Raw genomic sequence first — 23510 nt, 5'->3', positions numbered from 1 at the left:
CCCTGCCCATGGCAGAGGCTTGGACCAAGATGTTCTAAGGTCCCTTCAAACCCAAACCATTCTGTGATTTTGTGATTCTCAGAAGTTTTTTCTCCTTAGGGATGCCCAGTCTCCTGAGGTGTCATGTTGTTATCCCTGAACTTTGTGTTTGCTCCCACCTGTCCCGTGAGTTTTTTGCAGATGTTGAATGAATTTTGTTATGGTTTCTGTTTTCTTTACTTCTGTCATGCCAATGTGATGGCACAGCCATAACACTCATGAGCTCTTCAACAATTTTTCCTGAGAGAACCTCATGGTTGCCTTTTCCTTCTCCAAAATATCTGGAAACCACCATTCCTCTGGTAGTCTCATAGCCATTTATATTAGAGGATGATTGTCAGCCCTGTGATGGAGGAAGCTGCTCTAAAAGCAGCTTTGCTGTGTCTCAGTCAGGGGCAGGTCTGATGGAACAGACGTGGTGGTGGGGCTGGAACCCTGCTCCAAAGCCTGGTAGCAGCTGGAAATTCAGTTTTCCATTAATCCCTTCAGCTGTTGGAGTCTCTTGATGTGACACAGGGAAGGTTTTGCCTGGTGGATTTCAAGAGTGAGGCGAGGGCGGGTGTACATTTTAATTTTAGTTCTGCATGATGGAAGATGCTTGTGAGCCCATCTTATGAATTTCAAAACTCTTCAGGATTGTGCTTATTTTGCTGTAAGAGTGCAGTGGGTTGGGTGGGGAATAAGCAAGCAAAGCAGGAATCTGGGGAGTGGTAAAACCAAACAGACATGAGTTAGTCTGCACAGCCTCTCAGTAACCACCTGCATGTCTTCCTTGACCCTTTTCCTACCCCTAGGAGAAAGGTTTTGACCCTGAAGGATCTTTTCCTCCTCTCTCGTTTGGGTGGGAATTACTGGATTGGAAGGACTCCAGTTGTGCAGTTCAGCCATCTTCCACTGGTCCCATCTGCTCATTCATCCTCCAGGAGAAGCAGGGTGGATGTCATGCCAGCAGGAACTGTCATTAGCTATCTTCATGTCTAGAGCCTGGGTGTGGCAGAGGGGAGGGCATGGAGAATTCCCAAAAAGGAGCTGAGTAATGGAAGGTGATGGCTCCAGCTGGAGCCAAGGCATCTCCACAAAAAGGCTGCTCTTTCTCCTTTCCAATTTCTTTGCAGCTGAGCTTTGACAGCATTAAAACTTCAGGTGACCTCCATGTGAAAGCCTTTGCTTGCTCAAAAAAGGGGAGCTGGTTGCAATCCAGGGATGCCATTTTGGGCTGGGAGGAGGAATGGTGCAGGACCAGGGGTATGGATGCAAGGTGGCTCATCAGCAGGGAGTGAGGAAGCCTGGATTTTTCTCTCCATATCAAAAATGTTGGTACAACTGAGGTGTTCAGGGGAGGATTTTTGTTGATTTGGCTTGATACTGTCCTGGTTTCCACCCCAGAGGCTCTTTAGATGTTTGGAATATTGGGTACCTCACAGTTGTGATGGAGTTTGGGGATATTCCTGGAGAACCCAGGAGAACCCAGCAGGGAAATTCCTCCAGACAGCTGCTGATTGTACATTGTACAAGTGAGATGCAATCTGTGCCTCCACCTCACGAGTTGTGTTGTTGCTATTTTTATTTTTTTTTTTAATAAATGCTGTGTTTGTGCACTTGGATGACATTTCCCATTCAAAAATGGAGGGGAGGAAGGAATGTGTCACCCACACCCAAGGTGCCAGGCACATAATAACTCAGGAGAATTACTCATAAAGCCACAACCTCATTATCCAGCTATGAAGGATTTCTGCCACCAATTTCCTCAGTCTGGCCACAATCCTGAAATTAATCTCACCTACACAGTCAGGAGTGTTTCCTCTCTCATTGCAGGCTGAAATCGTTTTGTCCCATGGTTGAATGCTTCAAGCAAATACAAAAATAGGCAAAACCCTCCCAAAAAGCCCAAAGTGTAATAATTAATCTGGTGCATTTGGGGTGTTAGAAAACGATGTTCCCATCCCAGTTCCGAGCAGATGATGGAGTGCACAGCATAGGTGGAGCAGACTGGGGAAGACTGAAAGTACCAGCTGAGGTTGGTTGAAGTTGAGGTGGTTTCCCCCTTGTAAACATCTCAGGAGAAAGGATAACTTCCTCTTTGGGGAGCAGATGGGATCTGGAATTCAGTGTCCTTGTGGGCACTGGTAGGATGAGCTGAGTTTTGGATCTTCTGAAGTACCTACTGCTTTATTTCTTTTTCCTGCTGGAATTACCTGGATTTTGGCTACTCTGAGTGATATCCTGAAGGAAACAAGGATAGTGAGCCTGTGATGGTTAAAATCCAGACCTAAATGCACCTCTGAAAGAAACAGGGTGAAGGAAAGGTGCTCTGGACAGTCCTGGAGAAAAAACATCCCTATAATCAGGGAAGTGATGGTGTGGCTCAACAAGAAGCTGGAACCAGGCTGTCCTGGGCCAGACAAGGGGACTGCCAGGCTGCACATCACCATGTCCTGCCCCCTCTTCCCAAGCAGCAAGTGAGAGGACAAGAGGAAACAATCTCAGCTTGCACCAGGGAGCTTTAGATTTGATATAAGGAAAAATTTCCTCACTGAAAGGTTTTTCTAGCATTGGAAGAGGCTACCCAGGGACATGGTTGAGTCACCATTCCTAGAGGTTTTTAAAGATGTGTGGATGTGGCACTTGGGGACATGGGTTAGTGTGGCCTTGGCAGCACTTAGTAGTTGGACTAATGGATCTGAAAGGTCTTTTCTAACCTAAATTATTCTGTAACTCTGGGAAGCTGAGAGCATTTCTTCTGTCAGCTGCTGGCTATGACTGGTGGCTTTAAAAAGTTTGTGTTTCGCCTTTTATCTTGCCAAAGGACATAGAAATGCTGCTGGGCATGTCCCAAGTGTAGGGCACGGAAGGATGAGGTGGATTAGCACTCATCTGCTGATGGAGACCACAGCAAACAAGAAGGGAAGGAGTGGGAAGATTGAGCTGAGTTGCCCTGTGGTGATTTCCATAGGTTAAACGGGCAGGTCGTTGGGAATTACATCCTCCAAATGTAACAACTCCATAAGATCAATATTTACAGAACCCCTCACACAATTGGATCCAAATCTTGATTAAACCTGGAGGCTGGTTGTCCCCAGCCTGCTCAGTAACACACACTCACTAGTTGCACAACCTTTTGATGGTTCTCACTCCGAGCAACAAGCTGCTGCTCTGGGAGGGGAAAATCCTCTGTCACAGTGTGTAATTGGCTTGGTGTGTTTGCACAGAGGTCACCAAGGGCTGGGATTGCTGCTCTGCTCCTGTGGGCAGATATAAATCATTGCTGCAATTTTTTCTCTCTGGGGAAATTGCATCGTTTCAATTTTTTTTTTTAATTTCTTTCTTAACAGAGCTCTCTGTAGAGTGCATGCATGTAGGAAGTATATGGCATTTGTATAGGAAGTATTTATAACTGCAAAAGGATTTTTAAAGTGTTCAGCCCACTTTGACCACAGCTGAAGGCAGTGTGTGAAGGGCTTCCTCACTGGTGTTAATTGAGCAAAGCAAGTAGCAGTATTAATTAAAAAAGCCTTTTGTGAGCTCTTGAGAGCTGCCTGGTGCTCGTCTAATGCAGGACCTGCCCCTTGGGGTTCTACCAGTGCTTTTTCCTGGCAGCAAAATCGTCTGCTTTTGTAACCAGGAGGTGTTGTTTCTAGAATAAAAGCTAAAATTGGAAATTCTTGGAAGGTAGGAGTGTGTGTACGTGTTTGAAGGCCAGCAGGAGAGAGAAACAAGCAGCTGCTGAGAAATGCCAAGACCTTGATTCAGCAGGGCTCTCCCTCTTCCCTCAAATCTGACAAACCGAAATGCTTAACTGGATTCTGGCCAGAGTGTTCCTCCCACAGCAGGTTTGGGATCTTAAGGAATACTGGACACTTAAATAAGTGATTCTCCTTTTCCATTAAATGTTTTAATTTGTTATTTATTATTTTTGCAGGTGTTCTGCAAACAGTTACAACCCCCTACTTTTCTACTGTTGCTAATCTGGAAATACTGAAACCTTCTAGGGATTTTAAAGATTCATATCAACTTTCTTTGGAAAAGGAGGTGCTGTTCCCCCTGCTCAGCAGTGATGTTTTGGGGAATCTGCAGCTGTTTTTGTACCTGTTCCTACAGCCCAGCTCAGAGGCTGCAGGATGTGCCTGGATGTCAGAGCTCTTGGTGTGCTGATGGCTGCCATGTCGTTAACCATGACAGTGAAATAGATTTTTTTCCCCCAGTACTTATAAGTTGTCTTGCTTTTTCTTCCAGATTAGAAGAAAGTCTTGTGTGCCCAGGAGAGCAGGACTTGGGAAGCAGCTGGTAAGAGCATCTCTTCAGGAGAGGGTCACCTGAACGTGGAATTATGGGGCTCAGGCAGATGCAAATAAAATTTTTCCCTTGAGAAACTTTTTTTTTTTCCCTGTGACTTTCATTTTATAGGAGTTTCACACCCTTTTGGACTGAGTTGCCAAAAGGGAGAGCTGGTTTATGTATGTTTTTGCTGGTGACCTGGGGAAGGAGTGCTTTATCTTCACCCATATGGAAAGCAACCTTATCCAAGAGTGGTCTCAGAGCTTTGGCCATATTTTCCTGTTCTCCCTGTGTTCTCATTGTGCTGATCCTTTTCTGGTTCCATGTCTTTGATCTCTAAAGCAAACCATGCACAGGAATAAAATAAATATGGACAATGCAGTGCTTTGAAACTTGGGTGCTTAAGGATGCCAGGCAGAATTTGAACCATGGAACAGTCTGGGTTGGAAGCAACTTTTGAAGGTCATCAAATCCAACTCCCCTTCTATGAGCTATGAGATGCCCAATGATGGGAAATCTCCATCTTCATCTGGTTGCTCAGAGCCTCATCCCACCTGACCTTGAATCTTTCCAGGGATGGGGCACCTGCCACCTCTGTGGGCAACATTTTTGTGTCTTACCACAATCTTTTACCTTGCCTGAACCCCTTCCCTCGTTCAGTTTGAAACCATTACCTTAAAACCACAGGCTCTTGGGTTTTCTGCTGTTGGGGTGACCCAAGAGTCTTTTTTTCCCAGCCCGGTGGTCGAAGAAAGAGTCAGGATTCTTTGGCTCTGGTTCACAAGGTTGTTTATTATCTATTGTCTAAATTATTTTCTCTCAGACCTGCAGAGGTCTGATCTGCAGGTCTGTCAAGGGCACACTGCCCGCCCCTGGGCTGGTGTCTACATTTTATGCTACGAGGTACGTATACTTTATTTATCATTATTTTCCAATACCTATTGTCTCAGTTAGACTGTCTACTTCTACTTTAGGCCAATCTAAATGTGCCACCATCACCAAAAAGATGGAGGCTAGGAAGAAGAAGGAAGAAGTATAGGACAATGCTCATGTCCCTCCATCTTGCCTCCTAGACCCTCTATAATAAAATCCCCAAAACTCCATTTTTCACCCGGTGATTAATTCATTATTGCTCTACTTAAATTTCTGTGGCTTGTGATTCTTCATACAAGGTTGGTAATTTGCTCCATGGGTTAAGATCAAAATCCCAAGTGTCTTTGGCTTCCTACCAGGAGCACATGACCTGGGTTCCGACAACAGGCCCTACTAAACAGTCCATCCCCAAATTCCCTGAAATCACTGAGAACTGTATTGTTCTCTAGGTCTTCAGGTTTAACTTCATGTTCCTCATCTTGGAAACTCCTGCCAGGGTGGTAAGGCCTTGTTGGTCTCCTGGGCAGTGTGAAAAGCAAGCAGGGGAGTGCTGGACCATGTCACACTGGTGAGATGTTCATGTGTCCCTTGTGGTCCCCTCCCAGGGAAATTGCTTCTTGCTCCAGCAGCAGATCCAGCTGTGGCAGCTCCATTTGTGGGCAGCATAGCCACAACCAAGTTCCACTGGCTTTTTATGGGAATATTCTGTCCCTCCCACCTGGTTTACCTCCCCTTGGAGGCATAGGGAGATTTATGGGACTCCTCCTTGGTAACTCTGGAGACTGAAACGGATTCATCCCCCACAAGGCTCATGTTTGGGGAGAGAGCAGTGCTTTGTGTAATTTTCCTGTCCCCTGTGGCAGCACTGGTGCTGAATCAGTGTGATGGGTGTCCCCTTTGATACAGGTGATGTTTCCCTAAATACCAGTGCTCATTCCCCTGGATCTCCTCGCAGCAGGACTGAGCACAGAGCTTTAGTGGTGTTACTGCTGTCCTGAATAGTCCCCAAGCACCACATCTGTCTGGAGAGAAAGAACACAAATTGTCCTCCCTCTGGACTGAAAACCAGAGGATTTGGCTTTCAGTACCAGCTAGTCATGTCTTAAAACAAATTTTGTCAAGGGCATCTTTTCTCAGCTTTATGGCTTTCCCTTCCCATCTCTTTACTTTCATGTGCAGTTTCTTCTGTGTGGCAGAAAGGAGCAGGTACATGGGAATGTGACCTCTGGGAGCAACCTGGACCAATGGGTTAGAAAGCTGTAGTCAGCCAGGTGATGGGGCAGATTGTTTCAGCAGTGAGGGGGGAAATAACTGTTGTGGCATCTCTCTGTCTGTGACCAGTCTTGCTCTTGCTGGACCTGGAGTCCCCTGGTGCAGTGCATTGGTGGTGGTGGAGTAAATTGCAAAGATCACCAAGTGTGATGAATGTGAAAGTCCCATGGTGTTTTGGGAGATGCACTGATGGGGTCAGCCAAGCTGGGCTCAGGATCTCTCTCCCTACCTGTCATGGTGGTCCTTGGCTGTATTGACAACATTTTAGCCCCCGTCAATTTGTTGACCTGTCCAGTCCTGTCACTGTCCCTGTGTTGTATTTGTGCTCTTGCACAATTGTTGATTTCCCTCTCCCCACCCCTTTTGTACCAGGGCTTTCCCTCTCTATCTGCTTCATGATGAAAAAAGTGGATGGAAACCCTTTGGTAAGAGTCACACACTATAAGTTGGGTGTGGAATGCTCTTGAAAATCTCACTGTTTGTTAGCCACATGTGGTGCTTTGGGAGCAAAGCTATAGAAGGACATCATTGCAGCAGAGAGTCCAAATCTCTCCCTGCTCAGATTTGTTCTTTTTCACCTCCTTATACCCTGGAAGTCCAGGCAGTGGAGTTGTTTTTTAGTTTTTTCATGCTCCGTGCTGAGTGAGCACTGGTGAAGGCACTTTTGCTGGAAAGGCTTCAAGCACAAGGTGCTCCCTGGCCCCAGCCCTTCATCCACATGACCAAGTGTTTGCCAGAGGCTGCTGAGGTCTGGGGAGGCCACTCCTTGCTAAGCAGACCAGCATGTTTCCCCTGGGGTCTTTGTTCAACTGGCCTGACCTGTGCTTCAGCCATTCAGGTGATGCAAGTAAGAGGTTGACTGGGGCTAAGCTTGTGCCTAGATTTGTGTCCAGCATCAGCTTCACTGCTCGAACTTTTTGTGTGTCCCTGAGTGGTTTTCTGTCTTTGTCTCTGGCTGATCATTGGTGCTTTCAGTTATAGGCACAGTAATTGGACAAGCTGTGTTTCTATCAGTCATAAATGTACATCTGTGTGCACACAACTATCCATAAAATAAACCTTTAAAACAAATGGGAGATGTAACATCCATGTGTTGATGTCCTCATTGTGCCCAGGTCCTTGCTAGATCTCATAGCATTTTCTCCTTGTCCCCATCCTTCTGATCTTTTCAGATGTCAGTGGTGAACCTCAAAATGTTGCTTTTCATGAACTGTTCCATCACATGCTGATTTTGTCTTTAGGGGTGTGAAGGACCTGGGTGCTTTTTTTGTCCAAGGGCACATACAAGGACTCAAAGCTGGTGCTGGGACAAGAGGAAATGGCCTGGAGTAGTGCCAGGGGAGGTTTAGATTTGATATTAGGAATAATTTATTCACCAAAAGAGTTGTCAAGCATTGGAACACGCTGCCCAAGGAAGGGGGATTTAACAGGTGTGCGGATGTGGCACTTGGGGACATGGCATAGTGGTGGCCTGTTCAGTCAATGCTTGGTTAATGGTGGAACTTGACGATGTTAAAGGTCTTTTCCAAACTAAACAATTCCATGATCCTTTGTGGAGTCCTGGTGGACTTGGCTTGCCATTGCTCCCCTCACAGCGAGCTGCTCACCACACAGGTTGTGACACTGCTCTGTGGGATGCCACCGAGTGTGTGTGGAAAGGAAAAAGAGCCATTATGCAGCACTCTCCTGTGGCTCTCCCAGCTGCCAGCATGTGATGTGAGCACTGTGGAGACCCAAAATCCCTTCTCCCTGGATGGTGGGTTATTCTGATAACTACCCATGCCGGCCTTCATCGGGATGTCCTGGCATTCAGTGCACCCCCCTCCGAGCAATGGGCAGTGTCATCAGGCTGCTGGCACATTTTGTGTTTTCTCAAACCACTTTCTTGGCCAGCATTCCAGTGCTGGGGTGGTTTCTGGCCGGAATTCCTCCATGTGGTGGTCCCTGCTCAGTGAGCAGAGCTGGCTTCGCCTCCACAAAGCCTGCGGCTCCCGTTGTGCTGCTTTTCCCCTGCATCTCAATCCTTGCATTCCTGCAAGGGAACAAGATAATCTCTGTGCTGTTTTTGTAGCAAACTCTTCTCAAAGTGACAGCCGTGGGCAAGGCTGTGTGGATGTGCTGTGCTGGGATTGCTGATTCCCTGGGCCGCCATCCTAATCTCCTTAGCACTGAGAGCTGCTGCTCTGAGCTCCCTCGGTTGCCTTCCTTGAGAAATGCTGCCTCCAAGTAACCAGGGATCTGCACAAATTCCCTGGCCTTCCCTGAAGAAGTAGGAAGGTGTTCTCCCACTTGAGCAGCGTGCTTTGTTTTTGGCAGAGCCGAGCACGCAAATAGAGGGAAGGTTTCCATTGTTGGATGCCAGCGCTGCTGTCGGGCTGTGGGAGGTGTCTGCCGTGCACCACATAGGAAGAGGGTTTTTTGTGATTTGGGAGTGGTCCTCAGATGGGGAAAACCTGGGTGATAAGGAAAGATTTCTAATCAGAAGGCTGGAGCACCTCTCCTAGGAAGACAAGGTGGAAGAGTTAGGGCTGTTCTGCCTGGAGAAGAGAAGGCTCCAGGGAGACCTCAGTGCCCCTTCCAGTGCCTAAAGGGGCTCCAGGAGAGCTGGAGAGGGACTTGGGACATGGGATGGAGGGGCAGGACAAAGTGAATGGCTTTAAACTGACAGAATAGAGATCTAGATTAGAGATTAGGAAGAAATTCTTCGCTGTGAGGGTGGTGAGAGCTTGGCACAAGTTGCCTAGAGAAGCTGTGGCTGCTCCATCCCGTAAAGTGTCCAAGACCAGGCTGGATGGGGATTGCAGCAACCTGGATAGTGGAAGGTGTCCCTGCCCATGGCAGGGGGTGGAACTGGTGATCTTTAAGGTCCTGCCCAACCTAAACCCTTCTATGATTTTATAATTTTACAATTTTTTTTTCTTTGTGATGTAGGGGAATACAGGGAAGTGAAATTACAGTTATTGCAGTAGCTAAGGGCAGCTCCTGGATGTTTTTAATATTCAAAAAATGAGATTAATTTCCACTGCATATTAAGGGATTGATGGAAGCTTTCCTGTGCTGTGCAGGTGTTTGGATCAAGCACCAGCACCTGAAAACACATGGATATAGAAATTAATGTTGTTCCCACATCTCACACTATGGCAGCAGCTCAAGTGACCTCTTTTCCAGCCTAAAAATGTTCCCTTTTCTTCTAAACTGTGGCAGGAGAAAGATGAAACTGTCCTTGGCCTCCCTCTATCAAATGGCTGCCAACTTATGGTTGGGATTCTGTGATAGAGGATTTAATTTTATTTATTTATGCATCAAGTTTTTAAAGGATGGGGATTCATTTTTCTCTTTTGACCTGGACTTTACAGAAACTCAGGTTTACAGAAACTCAGGTGCCAAAATCAAGAGCAGGTGCCTCGTTGTCTTAGGGCAGAGACATCTGTGAAGCCACCTTCATTTCTGCAGAGAGCTGCCAGTGAATCTGTCCTGTGTCAGGCCACACTTTTTGGCTGCAGCCTCCATTTGGCAGGGCACATCAGTATATTTTGAATTATTTGTGTCCCTGGGCCTTGCAGCTTTCTGTTTGCTCCCTATTTCCATATTTGGATTGTTTTGGTGTGTTTTAAAAACGTCTCCCCCTCTCACAGGCAGGTTCCTGTGCTGGTTTGGGATGACAGCCTAGAGCTGGTGTTGTGCAAGGTACCAGCCTAAGAGGTAAATCCAGATGTCCCTTTATTTTCCTGAGCAGAAAGGAAGAAGCTGGTGTGAGTTACTTCTGCCTTTAGAGATCCAAAAGGCTGAATGTATTTATATTTCTGCTGAATGAAATGGCAGCCCTCCAGCTTGCTTGCTGCAAAATTGAGGTTATTTTATGGAGCCATGGTTGGGATCTTTCCTCTTTTTTCCTGTTCTCTCACAGTTTGTAAAGGTGGAGATAGATGTAAGGGGTGGTGTTAGAGCAGGCACTCTGGGAATCACAGAATCCATGAAATGCTTTGGGTTGGAAGGGACGTTACAGATCTTCTTGTTCCAACAACAAAATGCTCTTCCAAACCTACACACAGTTCAACATTGTGATCGGCATCCCTCGGAGATGGATCACAATGTTGAGCTGTGTGTAGGTTTGGAAGAGGATTGTGTTGGCAGCTACAGAGCAAGAGGGAAGGCAAACAAGCAGTGATTGCACAGGAACGATCTCCAGAGCCCAAAAAATACTCACCCAGCATCAAACAGCAAGAGGAGGAAACCCTGTGGCACTATCCAAATCTGTTGTACGAATTTCAAGGGAAAGGACATCACTCTCTTCTAAAATGACAGGTTTTCTATAAAATTTGAAATGCTGGTGGAACTTTGAAATTCTTCGTGACTTCCCAGCTCAGTTCTTCTTCCCACTCTCATTTTCCAGATAACTACAACCTATAGCAGGGCAGGAAAGTTCATAAAGTCAAGGAGGGTCAGGATAATGGAGGGGAGAGGCCGTGGCACAGTGCCTGTCACTTAGGGAGAGCATTTCAGCATTTCAGGATGTTTTGAATCAATGTTTGGGGTTTTAAAGTTGTTTCTGCAAGTTGGTTTATGTCATCAATCCCAGTCTCCTCAGCAATGTAATTTCCTGAGATGATCTGCTCTGGCTCAAGCTGGCCAGTCAGGAAGGATCTTGTCCTGGGAACTTTGGAGCTAGGATTGTATTTTAAGTTAGAAAAAAGTGTTCTCAGTCTGTTTTGAGAGAGCAGCTGGGAAGCAGATAAAGAAATCTATCAATTTTGGTTTTTAAACAGAACATAAAAATAAATAAATGCAGAAATAAATAAAGAAAACCTGTGAGCAGAGAATTGAAAGAGTTCAACTTCAATGCTGTTCTGTGTGAATATTATTCCAAAGGATCAGAGCACCTTTGCCAAATGAAAAATATTGTCTGTGCCTGCTGGCATTGCTCATTCCCAATAAGGTGCAGTTGTTCAGTAAGTGGTTATAATTTTGGGGGTGAAATATCTAGAAGTGATTAAAAAGCAATTTAAAATATCTGTGCTTTCCCATTAAGCTGTTGCCAGGGGCATTGAACAGTCTGTATCCTCCCCTGCACTTAGAACCAGCCTTTTGTCACACTGGAGGCATTTTTATAATAAAAATACATAAAATTACATCATGTATCGACCAAAGCTCAGTTAACTTAAGCACATGCAGGACCTCTATTAGGAAACAAAAAACCGTGGCTGGGGACATTGATTTTTGTAGGAACTAGTAAATTTGGCATATCACTGTATATTTAAGCAGCTCCATACCCTCCCAGCGCCAGTGAAGGAAAGGTGGTATTTCCATTCTTATTCTGACCCTTAAATTGGACAAGAAAAACCCTGGGGTTTTTTCCCTTTCCCTCTTCCTTTCCCCATCAATTTCTATGTCCTTTCCCTTTCTTTTCCTGTTCTTTTCCTTTCCTTTCCTTCAGTGTCTAAAGATTTGCCTTTTTTCCCTTTTCCTTTCTTCCTGCCTTTTGATTTTTCCCCCCTTCCTTCCTTTTCCTTGTCCTACTGTATCTACAGTGAAAGCCAGCTAAACAAAGAAGCTCAGTGCTGGAAAACTCCATAAGACACAAACCATGGAACAGTTCAAGTTAGAAGGAGCTGTTAAAGGTCACCCAGTCCAATGATCGGGGACATCCTGAACCAGATCCCATTGCTCAGAGCCCTGTCCAACCTAACCTGGAATATTTCCAAGGATGGGGTATCCACCACCTTTTTCAGTGTTTACCACCAACACTGGAAAAAATTTTTGTCCTAATATCTAATCTTATTCAGCATTCTTTTAGCTTAAAGCCATTCCTCCTTGTCCTATTGCAACAAGCCCTACTGAAATGTTTTCCACACATTTCTTTTCAGGAAAATGGGGGATTTTTAGAAGAAAAGTGTTCAAGGCCAGTTTGGGTGGAGCTCTGAGCAACTTGGTGTAGTGGAAGGTGTCCCTGCCCATATCAGAGGGTTGGAACTGGATGGCCTTGAAGGTCTCTTCCAACCCAAATCATTCCATGGTTCTAAATGCTGTTCCTTGGCTGAGGTGAAGTTTTCCCAGATCTACCCTGCAGAGGCAGTTGGCCTTGAGTGGACTAAGTGGTTTTTTTCTCTCACAAATGACATTTCTGATAAACAGCTCAAATTGTCTTTTAAGAACTATATTTGCAATACCTTATGTGGTCTGCTGCTGCTATAGGGTAGCCATAATTCAAACTTTACTATCTAATTTAGCAGATACTTAAATATGGTGAGAGATGAATATGTGTGGGGGGAGGATGCAAATATCCCATCCTACAGGCTGATGGGATATTTGCAATATACTCCAAAAATTTAGGCTTATAATTATTTATTATAGAACAAGTGGAGGAAAATGTTGGGTAGTAGAGAAGTTGACTCATGGTATTGAAGTGATAAACAATTTTCTCCTTAAAAAACCCAAAAGACTGTGTTTTGCAGTAGCTTTTGAAAGTTAATATTTACAGGACTGGAAGTTGATAGACTTTCTATTATGTCTTAACTGATTTTGATGGAAAAGAGATTTCTGACTCTGTCACTCCCAGTTAGATCAGCTTTGGCAATGCTCTGACAAGGTTTGCAAGGATCTGATGTTATCCAAGGAGAAGTGCACTGGCACAGACATGTGAACCCACCCATAATTTTTCCATGGCTTCTGCAGTAGCATCTCCCTCTAATGAGGGCAAAACAAACAAAAATCCCAACTTTTGAAAAGTCATGACCTGGATAAAACTAACCTTGACTTTTCTGTCTTTTATGATTAAGTTCTCCTGTGACTTATTTTTGTCCTGTTTCTGCCTGCAGATGTTCTGAAGAAATCCTGAGCTTTGGTATAAAATACAACTCTGTGTTTTAAAAACTCTATCCCTTTTTACTTAAAGTAATTGCACCTTTGTTTTAATACTTTAAATATGTATATGTCCTGCAGACCTTCAGGTAACAGTTTTACTGGTAGCAATTAATCTTATTTCTGAGCAGAGGTGTAGCTACAGGGCTGCTTTGTTTGTACATGTGAGTGGTTGTATGAGATTTTCAATCCCACTGCTCAAATGGAAAATTGGGAGGGTTTGTCTTCTATGGAAAAAAAAACATGGAGCATGTGAGTCAGAAAAATAAATTTGTGAGGTTTAGTGAGCACCCACTTTTATTTTTTAGTTGGCAAGAATTTGGTGCTGAAATTTCTGTTAGGGAATTTTTAAAGTTGTTGGCAAAGTCTCAATTTCCAAGTGTCCTCAGCCAGCACCTTGGATATCCTGTAGTGGGGTTATGATGAAGACAGAGCTATTTCAGGTTATGCTGTTGGGGCTGCATCTCCAGGTCCAGATCTTCATACCTTTCTTTTTGGTTTAGCCCAGCTCATGGGAAATAATTGGGCTCTTAATCACAGAATGGTTTGGATTGGAAGGGGCCTTAGAGATTGATCTTGGTCTGGCTGTCTGTGGAAAAATGTTATTTTGTGAGCTCCTTTGCCTTTGGCTCCTGGCATTGAAGTTTGCTCAGCCTCTGCCATATGTTGGCTCCATGTCAGGAATTTTTCATCTCCTCCACCTGAGTAAGAACAGGCTGAGTGAAGTAGTGGGAGGTGATGAGGAAGATGCTCCAAGCTGGACATGCAGTTGGACACCCAGGAATCTTCTGAGTGCCTGCTGGAGCCATGAAGGACTGCCCAGCCCTAATTCTTTCCTTCAGACACAGGCACAGTGCACAGTGGTGTCTTGTTGGCTCAATTTCCTCCTGCATATCACAATTTGGCCACTTCTGCCTTGCAGCTGGACACAACATAAATTTGTACAGAGGAGGAAAGAGCTCAACTCCTGTGGGAGGTCTGAGGCTGTGGATTTTTCTCTTTCTGAACAAATTCCTGGTTTGCAATCCTCCAACCACTGTCCATCTTCCCTGTGGGCTCAGTAGAGATGTCTGGACCACAGCCTTGTTTTTCTTGGCTCTTCCCTCAAAGTAATTGAGGAAGAAATATGAGTCTCTAGGGTGTCTGGGAAAGAGAAGATGGAAGCTGCTACCCTAACTTTCAGTGCTGGTTTTTTAGGACTGGTGTGTGTGTGCAAGAATGCTTCAATACATCTGTTGGCACACGGTGGATTCTTGGAGTGTCCTATGCAGGGCAAGGAGATGGATTTTGATGATCGTTGTAGGTCCCTTCCAACTCTGGATATTCTGTGGTTCTCTGGTTCTGCTGCTGTGGCTGTTGCTTGTGTGGTCCAACCTCCTCACCTGGGCATGATGGTGGGGCTGTCCATCCTTAATTTCCATTGTCTCCCATTGGTTTAATGTGGAATTTTCTCTTCCCCTTGAATTGGGATATGGGGGTTTGCTGACCTGTTACATGTGGGAGTGCCTGCAGCAGCATTATTCCAGGATATCAGGTGATTGTTCACAGTTGGGTGTTTCTCTGGCTATTAACAGGATGAGCTTTGGTGTTTTATCCTGCTGGAGCCCTGTTTGAGACCTTTCTGAAGGACTTGGGTCCTTTAGTCAAGCCAAGGGTAGAGCTTTGCTGCTATAGCTGTGCCACACAGCTCTACTGTCAGTTGTTGATGCAGCACCTTTTGAAATATTCACATTTAATGGCAATACAAGGCATGGCTGAGCTCTGAAATGCCATGGAGAACCAAAGGAGTGGAAATAGAGTGACAGCAGAGCTTAACACTTCTTGGCTTTTGTTTGTGTTGAGCTATCTGGGTTTTGTGCATTGACTGATCTGCTTGCTTGGGCTGCTGACATTCATCTCTCTTGACTGTCAAATTCAGTGTAGTGGAAATGTTAATCTGACCACAGCCACAATGCAAAGAAGCATCTTCAGGTGAAAACACACACAGAAGCCTTCTTAGGAATCTGTTTGGGTCTGAAGAACAAATCTGTACATGATGCCGGTCATGTTTGCTCATGTTGTGTGGTGAAGTTCCATCCCTGTGGAAGCTGCTTTGTGATGTCTCCTCCTGCACAAGATAAATTCAGGGATCCTCCTCTTTCCTAGTTCATGGAACAGTGCTCCCACTGGGATTAAGGGGGTTTTAATGGTGCATATCCTACCACATCTCCAGTCTGGGCTAGCCAACATCCCAATATTTACACATACCAAAGGCCATAAACCTCTCTGAGATACCACTCAAAACTTTGGAACATGGAGATGTCCTTTATTTCCAGGCCATACCTGTGTGGAATCTAAGCCATAATCACAATCCTTTGAAGTCTTAAGCCTCTGTCTCCTTCTGTCTGATCTCCTCTCTGTGCTGTCACATCTGCCTGTCAGGCTGTCTCCTGCTGAACTGGGGTTCCACGTTGATACAAGATTTTCTGGTCCCCTTTCAAAACACCTCATCTCCTTCTTCCTTTGTCATTTGCATGATATTAAAGCTGTTTCTTTTTTTTTTTTTTTTTGGGGGGTAGCTTTCCTGGGAGCTTGGACTCTCCTTTGTTGTTCTCTCAAGTCCAATTCACTCTGGGTAAGACAGACCTGGAGGCAAAGTTGCCGTTGCTTTATGAATTTTTTGTCATTTTTATCCAGGACATGTTTGTAAATGGTGGCATTCTGCTGGCTTCATGCTATATGGAGAGCACCAGAACTGTCCTGCCTGTGGGATTTTCCATGAAAAGTTAGCTGGATAAATGATGCTGGCATCATTTATCTGTTCAAAGCAGTTTGGGAATCACTGTGTGATCCATAGGGCAGGACTTTGCTGGAGGAGGAAAGTCTCAATACAGCAGAGATTCCTGTGCCAGAGGTGAGAGTGGAGTGTCCAGGAAGGACAAAACCCCAACCAGTGTCTTGCAGGATGGTTTTTCTCTTGGTGCATCTGGTGGGGGTGAAGGGAATGTTTTTGGTTGTTTGAGTGAGGGACCATTCTGGTGAGTTCTTCCATAGGGAGGGGAACAGGGTCTTGACCTGCTGTATCATCCAGGGTGGAACTTTATTTTTTTACCCATGCTGCTTTTTGGATGGATGGGCTGGAGGACAATGAGCCAATGGACACACTGTGCTTGGAACACTATGTAAATTTGGATAAATAATTTTGAAATTAAATTCTTCCAGTCCCAGCACCCATTCGTGCTGCTCTAGCTGGGTGATGGTTTGACTCCCAGGTGTTGCTCCAGCTCTGGTTCTTCTATCCCAAAGAGGTCACAGCCTATAAAACTGTCTCAGTTGCTTTGGATGGAGCCTGAGCACCTTGCAATAAAGCTTTTCCCCCCAGGGAAAGCATGCCGGGCTCATGGTGGCACACTTGATGTGTGTGTGGGACACTGATCATCCAACCTCTGCTGCTCTTCTGCAGAAATATTTTGTCAGGATTTTTCCCTCTCCCTTTATTTGTTGAACAGTGTGCAAAATTCAGCACATTTGAAGGAATGATAAGATTTACCTCTGAAATGGAGCTTTTGTGTATGAACAAGCCAGTGTGGGGACAGTTGGAAGGAAAGCTCATAATACCACCAAAGTCTTTAAAAACAACGAGCCTGAGCCTGCTGTCCTCTCTTCACCTCAATTTCTCAGGTGTGACAAGCTTGAAAGCCAGAACCCTGTCTCTGACTGCACACTAGACATGACACAGTGAGTATATTTTTGGAAAATGAAGAACAATTGGTGTGTTACTGAAGGAAAAATACAACTGATGCTGCTTCACTGAAGGAAATCCCACTGCTGCCTCCTTTTTTTTCTTTTTTACTTTTTTTATTTTTTTCCCCCCCTGGAAGCTACTGAATTTACTACACTGTTTATGTGCTGAAAGAAAATGGTGATAAATTAGTCCCTGTAGCCAATCCTACTTGTACCACAGAAATAATTGTATTTATGGAAGTGGTCAAACATGCAGTAGTGTCCAGAGATGTATGGCAATGTTTACCCCAGACCACAGCACTGTGTGATTTATCACAGGGCACAGAGCAGGCCATAATGTGTGTCCTAATTAGTGTAATGTACCTTGTAATAGCTGTGAAATAAACTCTGCACCAAAGCTTTTGGCCCAAAACCACAGGATCTAATGCAGATTCCGTGAAGATAAAAGGAAAAAACAAACAAACAAAACCTAATGCTGTAAAGGCCTTTGGGTGAAGTCTGAAGTATATCTGTACATAATCATAGAATCACAGAATGGTTTGGGTTTTGGAAGAGACTGTAAAGATCATCCAGTTCTAACCCCCTGCCATGGACTGGACTGGGTTGCTTCAAGCCCCATCCAACCTAGCCTTGAACATTCCTAGGCTGGATGGATCTTGGAGCAATATGTAGGTGTCAAGTTTGTGGGCAAAATATGTGTTAACCTTGTTATTAAATGTGTGTTAACATAAAAATGTGTGTTAATTTTGCATTGCTCACCCTTTTCCTTCCCTGACACAGAGCTTTCCTCTGTCCCATGGGCTCATTCTCCCTCTGTCACTCCAAGCAGGACTGGAAATTGTTTCTTGATTAAGGAATTAATCAGCCCCATATTTTTGCTTGCACCCTCTTGGTGTGGCTCTTTTTAGCACTTGGTAGTTTTAGAGAGAGAGGATGAGTGATGATGGTGTTTTGAAGCCCTGTGAGTGTCTTCCAATTCCTTATCTCTCTTGCAGATGGTATTTAAGTGTGCTGCAAAACATAATTCTCATGTGGGAGTGGATCTCCACATGGACTTGTAGGATTTCTTCTGGTGTATTGCTGAATGATGCAACCAAAATTTCCTTTTTTTTTTTTTTTTTTGCTTTTTTTTTTTTTCTCATGGAGCTCCTGGAGGACTGTCAAGTATTGATGTTATCAATTCATGGAGAAGGAAAGTGGCACCCCAAGGGCTTTTACTGTGAAGTGCTGTCAAGAAGGACTAAGCTGAGACCTCTGAGCTTTGCTTCCAAGGGCTTGGAAAAATGGAGTTTCTTAGTTGATGTAGGATGAAATTTCCTTCACTACTTGCTATCTCTCTATTTAGTGTAAAGGCTTTTTTCCTTACTTTTATTTTTATAAAGAACTTTCCTTATTCAGATCTTTGCTAGGACAGACTTTGTTTTTAGGGCTGGTGCTGTGTTGGTTTTGTTTTTATTTTGTTTTTTTTCCTGCTGTTCTCTTTCTGTTTTTCCTTTATCTGTTTTTTTCTCCATAGATCATGAGTATTTGGTTGGGGGTGGAAGAGTCAAACCAACACAAATTTATTTGCTCTGTCAAGCTTCCTCTTTGTAATATTCTTCTCTGTGTAAAAGATGACACAAAATCAATCTCCTGGTCGGCGTCCTCATTCCTCTTCTGGCAGCTTTTACTCAGTGATCATTATTTTTTGTTTGGCTGCATTTTATTCTTTAATGTGCTTTCAAACACATCAGCAGATAACAATTGTTGAGATCCTCCTTCCCTTTGAAGGTCTGAGTGCAGATGTGAATTCGTGTGGCCTTTCCCTAACCTTCTGTGATCATGTCATGCTGTTTTGTTTTACAAGGGATACCAGGGGAAGGAATTGAGTGCCAGTCAAGAATGAAGAATGAGGATATCTTATATTGTGGAATGGGATGTGGCTTCAGTGATCCTTTTGAAACAATGCCTTTGTGGAAATTTCTTCCAAAAATTTTTTCTTTTGTGCTCCGATTCTCTCAACTTTTCTCCCCCATCATGCTGCCCTTCACTTTTTCAGGTTCTCCATCATTTTTTTTTGGGGTGACTGTGAAAGCAGCTGCCTGGTTTTAAGTGAAGTGAACCAAAATATGGATTTTTAAAACTGCTGTTGCAGTGGTGAAATTATTTTTCTTCCTGAATACTTTAGTTCAGTACAAGTTCTTTCATGCTATAATTTTTTTGTTTCAATAGACTTTTTTTAGAACCTTTATATATGTAGAATTCTGGATTCAGAGGGGGAAAAATATAAAACCATATGGACATAGTTGAACTTCTAATCTGAATTGAATGAACTTTTAATATTTTTTGTAGTCAAAACTTTGCAGGGCTTTCTCTTTCCTCCCACCCGCACAATAAAGATGATTTATGAGTTCCATGATCTGAGGAGCTGCTCTGTAAAGACTGGGGAAAGTTATTTTTGTTGAGAGAGTATTGAGGAGTCACCTGCACAGATTTACCCTGTGTTCAGTAGGAAATTCAGGTCTCCAGAACACCTCTGATGGCAACTGTGAAATTACCCTTGCAGTTCTGCCCTTAAGCTGCCGAAGAGATTTATTTCTTGAACAGCTGTTCTCATATGGGAATTTTCATTTCTCTAAGTAGGATTGGAAGCTGGGAAGAAAATTTGCCTGTTGGGTTGATGAGGGAGCAGTCAGAAAATTATGAACAAAAAAGATGTTTTCTTCCAAGAGTTTTGCAGTCACATTATATTTAATGCTGTCTTCAGCTGTGTCCATTGATCTTTCTGGTTGGCCTTGAATTTAAGTGTCTAACGAGTTTCTTATGATGGTTTGTTGGGTTTTTATTTTGTTTTTGCCTAACACAAAAGAGTGACAGCAGTTTCTCTAAAAAGACAAGCTAAAATCTTGTAAGCTACCATTTTTTCAAAATGTCTCAGCTCCTGAGGAGACAAACTGCTCTCCTAAAGGTGTTACAACTCACTTCTGAAACCTCAAGATTTTCTTAAGATGCCTCCCTTCTCCAGCAGTGATTAATTGCTGCTCCTGTAACCCAGTGGATGGAGTGGCCTGGTATAAATCCAGACACGTGGAGACCTTTGCTCATCTTTAATCATCTGCTGTCCAGTGCCACAGTGGAATAAATTATTATTGTTGTTATAAAAGCTGCAATTTGTCTTTGATCAGGCCTCATGGCTAAATTTTTTATTTTTCGTTTGTCTTCCTTGAGGCTTAGTAGTTTTTTTTTGTTGTTGTTGTTTGTTTTGGTTTTTTTTATGTCTACCAATAGAAATTAAATTAAGAGCATTTTAATGTCTATCAATATAAATGAAATTAAGAGTATTTGCACAGGTACTGGAGCCACACAGTTACTGCTCATCACGATCTGATTGCAGTGATTTCTCTTCTAACTGACCCAGAATAACTCTGGGTGTGTTTCCTTCTGCTCTTGAATATTTGATTCCCAGGCACACAGTCCTCCTTTCCCTTCCTCATATCACTTCACTTGATGCATTGGCAAGAGCTGGGTAGAACAAACAGGTATTTTGTCCTCATGAGATATTTGGCAGGTCTTTATTGGCTTTCCCAGCGCCGTTCTCCTGATGTGAGCCAAGGATCAGAAGCTGGGTTTATTTTAGGCGACTTATAAGACAAAATATAAGCTGCTTCAGCTCCTTTTCTTCCTCTGTGTAGGCACAGGCTACACTGTGGGAGCCACTGGAATTATATCTCTGAACAATACAGCCTTTCATCTTTCTCAGACTGCAGTATATATATATATAATCCGACTGGTTGGTTTATTGCATTTTTATTGCTGTCAAATTTTTCCGAAGATTAGACTAGGAGGAAAAATACCTTCAGAGCGAGATCTATGAAGGTGTGAAATGAAGAGGGGCACTGGGAGCACTACAGCTTGAATTATTGCAAGGCAGGCAGTCCTGAGGATGAGAAAATCCCCCCTGGAGGTGATGATGCCTGGGTGACCTGGCTGGGATGGATTAGCCCATGCTGGAGGTCACCTTTCCACAGGGTGGGTGGGTCCTGCTGGGAGCAGATTTGGCTGTTCCCGATGAGTCTGTGGGATTTAGAACATCTCTGAGATGCATTTCCAATGAATCAGCCAAAGTTTCTGTGCGTTACTGCACTGCAGACTGTGTGTCTTTGTACTGATGGCTTTTGAATGGTTAAATTCAGATATTCTCTCACTTGTTTAAAAGCTTTAATTGCCCTGCCCTTTACTGGGACCTTTCAGTACCTAAAGAGAATTTATAAAAAGGGAAAGACAGGTTTTCTGTGGGGTGCGTATTGTTAGGAGAAGGGTTAATGGATTTAAATTAAAGGAAGGTAGACTTAGACTAGAGATTAAGAAGAAATCTTTTATGCTGAGGCTGGTGAGGCCCTGGCACAGGCTGCCCAGAGAAGCTGTGGCCTCCCTGTCCCTGGAAACTCTCAAGGTGAGATTGGACAGGGCTCTGAGCAAACTGGTCTGGTTGAGGATGTCCCTGCTCAATGCAGGACATTGAAACTAGGTGACCTTTAAAGGATCTTTCCAGCCCAACCTATTCTATGATTCTGTGATTTCATTTTTAGGTCTGAATAGGACTTCTGAAGAAGTACAAAGGGTTGAGCAGGTGATGGTCTTAAGACTGAAATGAATATGAAAGGACCAAATGCTGATTGGTGCAATAGAGCTCTTGAAATCAAGAGCTGATGGCTATTTTTCACATTTTGAAAGCTTTCTTGATGGACCTGCTATCTTTATCTCCATTTTTTTCCTAATTTTTTTTTTCTTTTTTGGTAATCTGTGCAGACACACTCCCATTCTGCCTACCAAAGCCCCCATCCTGCAAAGATTGACTTTCTTTTCCAATCTGGAGGAAAAAAAATGTCTTTTCATAGGCAGTGGGGATGTGGGGAGGAACTGCTGCAGCAGAAGATTTGAAAACTTGTCTCTATAAATGGTAAGGGCAAATTTAGCATTTTGAAAAGAAATAATAATTTTAATGTACATCTTGGTGGAGGCTTGAGCTTTATTTGCATGGCTGTATGAATGCAATCAAGAAACCAAGTTATTTCTAAAAAACTCAACAGCCCAACTTTGCTTTTTCCCCTAGAAAAGCTAGATATATTGTGCAGTGTGCAAGAATTCTTACCTCGACCAGGGAAATTTCTGTTCTTTTACATTCCTCCATTTGACCACAGAGGGCTTCCTTTGAATCATCCAAGACCTGATTAATTCCTTATCCCATATAGATGTGAATCCTGACTGGATCAGCTCATCCTTCTATTTTTAGCTAATCATTTGAGCTCCATGAAGGTTATCTCGTGGGGCTCTTCCAGAGAAGAACCTTGCCATGTAAAGAAGTTCCTTTTGCTTTTTGTGATTATTAAAATATCTGAGGCACCATTTGCAAGAGTAATGTCCTGAATGCATTTCAGAAACCTGTTTTCCAAAAAAAAAAAAAAAATATTTTCCAGCTCTCTGTATTATTTGATCCGTTATCTGTTACCTTCACTGTAGAAAGTGCCTTGCTGCATTTCAGCGATAACCTTGTTGCTGCGTATCTGAGGCAGTGTTTAGGTTTCTGTAGTGCCTTTCATTGTGGCATCTCCAGCAGCTTTGTAAGTGTGCTGGAAAGTAGGTCAGTGTTATTCTCGTTTATAAAATAGAGGCTGAGTCTTTAGGTTTCTCTGTAGCCAATTTTTTTGTTGCTCGCAAGTGGTTCTGGCTGTGGAGAAGTTGCTGAGTTTTCCTCTTCACTTTGCAGTTCTAAACCTCCCCCTCCTTTCCCTGTACAGCTACAAAACCACTTCTGGGATGCTGAGAGAGATTTGCCAGCATTGCTCATCCCAAACTTCCATGCTGAGCTTTTCTTCTGCCCATAGAATGGTTTGAGTTGGAAAAGACCTTAAAGCTCATCTCATTCAAATCTCCTGACCTGGGCCGGGATACCTTCCACTATCCCAGGCTGCTCCAATCCTCATCCAACCTGGCCTTGAGCAAATCCAGGCACTGAGCAGCCAAAAATTCCCTGGTCAACCCTTCCAGCGCCTCACCACTCTCAATTTTTTTTTCCTTTCCAAAATCCCTTCATCTGTTGTCTCCAGGAAAGCTCAGAACTGCACACAGGGAAGATGAATGTGAAAATTTATCTACAATGCAGTAATTCAACTTGACCTTTTCTTGTGTTTTAGTTTAGTATTTTGCAATTATTTTTATTTTACAATACCATTATTATTAGTTTAGCATTTTACATTTATTTTTTTGAGTTCTTAGAATTTCCCAGGTGAGGCTGATCCAAAAGTGGGAGGCAAAAAACCATCAGTCCCTGTTATACTCTTATTGAATTCATTGCATTCAAAGAAGTGTTCAAAAAATAATTTTGGAGGGTTTACCTAGAAGCTTTCTGCTTCCCTCATGTTCACACTTTGAAGTGCTCCTGTCACAGAATCATGGAATTGTTTGGGTTGGAAGACACCTTCAAGGTCTTG

The 23510-nt window shown here is 43.7% G+C and overlaps 1 protein-coding gene across 1 annotated transcript in view; it reads left to right on the top strand.

Annotated features, from left to right (window-relative positions):
• TSNARE1 (t-SNARE domain containing 1) overlaps positions 1-23510 on the top strand; it is a 453856-nt gene that overhangs the window by 39973 nt on the left and 390373 nt on the right. Inside the window, exons 3-4 of the mRNA XM_041420840.1 lie at positions 4273-4323; positions 16978-17034. The gene's annotated coding sequence lies outside the window, so the exon portion shown is untranslated. The remainder of the gene's footprint in view (positions 1-4272; positions 4324-16977; positions 17035-23510) is intronic.

This window comes from Onychostruthus taczanowskii, unplaced genomic scaffold, assembly GCF_017590055.1.
Source record: "Onychostruthus taczanowskii isolate IOZ18803 unplaced genomic scaffold, ASM1759005v1 scaffold66, whole genome shotgun sequence".
Lineage (NCBI taxonomy): Eukaryota > Metazoa > Chordata > Aves > Passeriformes > Passeridae > Onychostruthus > Onychostruthus taczanowskii.
The sequence above is the reverse complement of the archived record's forward strand: the minus strand, read 5'-3'. Positions and strand labels throughout refer to the sequence as shown.